We start from the raw sequence: 1,864 nt of genomic DNA, 5'->3' as shown, positions 1-1,864 counted from the left end.
ATTATTTATAATAAATATTATTTTAATATTAATATTTTTTAATAATTAAATACATATTTTTTATTAATTAAAAAATAATTTAAATATAAAATTAATTAATAACAACCATATTTTTTTTACAAATATTAAGAATATTTAATATATAAATAATATTTTTCATGCCTTAAAATATTGCATCATGAAAACGTTTCTATTTCAGCTCTTGCTTGCTTTCACAATTTAGTTGTTGACAATAGTAGCAAATTTAATTATTACAAAACTTAGTGTTTCTTATTCTTTTTCTAAATCATGTTTACTTCAAATTGTTATGCTCGAACCAATGATAGTTTTAAGTTTTAACAAAGTCGTTTTTTAGTTTTTGGACAAATCTTAGATTAGGGGTGGCAAACGGGTTTGAATTCGTCGGGTCAATCTGCGTAATCTGTCAAAAAAGGCGAGTCGAGTTAGAAAATTAAGATTGTCAAAGAGCAAAAGTCCGCTAAATTCGCGCCGCTTAAACCGCGGACTTTGGCGGGGCATAGTGGGTTTTTCTGCCGGGCTTAGTTTTTTTTGGCGGGGTATTTTTGTAATTTTTTTGTCAAAATCCAACTTCTCCCAACCCAACTTACAAGAGTATGAAGATAAAAATTGAGTGTTTTGGATTATTTTTATGTTGCTTTGGAGACAATATTTATAATTATGTTTTTTTGGATTATGTTTATTTTACTTTGGAGACAATATTTATAATTATGTTTTGGATGAAAACTTGGTTTATAATTATGTTTATTAGATATTTATAATTACAAAGACTTTAATGTTTGTGAAAATATAAAAAATATAACTTTTTAGAAATTATAAATTTATTAATATGGTTGTGAAAGTATATATATTATTTAGTAGTTAATAATAATAAAAAAGGAATAAATTACTATTTGTACCCATGAAAGTTTAACACGCTGACAAATGTATCCATACAAAAACGAAATTAACTTTGTACCCAAAAAAACAGATTTTTATAAACAAATCTATCCAAATCCTAAAAAATTATTTAAAATTTTCAAACTGCCCTCTATTCCTCCACATCATCCCCCACAATAGGCTCAACCCTGAACCTGTTGGCTTGCTACCACCATAGCCATCAACATCATCACCACTTCCGATGCCATTATACTCAACCCCATCTTCATTATCGTTGTCTTCAATCTCATGCACCTCAACAAATCATCATCGTCCCCCTCGTCTTCATCTATCTCCTCCCCAAACTCATTCTCCTCTTCATCAATTATGGAAAAAAAAATTCAAACTTTGAAAAAAATCAGGCATCCCACAAATCAGTAACACAAAAAATCAAAGTGAAGGAGAAAAGGACCCGCGATTAAGGAACGCAGATATGAACGTGTTGGTAATATTTATTTCTCAAATAAACGTTCTAATTTTTAACAGCATCTCTCTCTTTCTCTGAATACAATTATTCAATTAAGCTAAGCAAACGAAGCACCTATCTTTGTACAGAAGAGAGAGAGAACAAAAACAACATAGAGATAGAATACATGTCTGCTTTTGATACCTTCAGCGTCGACTCCGATCACCACCAAAATCACGTCGACGAAGACAACTTCTCCGGATACGACAGCTACTCCAGCTTCTCCGGCGGCAATGTCCCCGTCGTTGACCACACTTCTCCGTCTGCTTCACCAGACATCTTCGGGTTCAGTGATCTGGATCCAAGCTACTCCCAGTCTCCCTTCGAACTGGTGCATATAGCAAAAAATGGTAACGACAACGTCTACTACGACGACAGCATTTTCGTCTCGGACGAACCAGTGCTTCCAGCGCCTAAGATGGGATCGGAGGAAGGTTACACCCTTCGTGAGTGGCGCCAGTG

Source organism: Arachis ipaensis, chromosome B02 (assembly GCF_000816755.2).
Source record: "Arachis ipaensis cultivar K30076 chromosome B02, Araip1.1, whole genome shotgun sequence".
Classification (NCBI taxonomy): domain Eukaryota; kingdom Viridiplantae; phylum Streptophyta; class Magnoliopsida; order Fabales; family Fabaceae; genus Arachis; species Arachis ipaensis.
The sequence above is the reverse complement of the archived record's forward strand: the minus strand, read 5'-3'. Positions refer to the sequence as shown.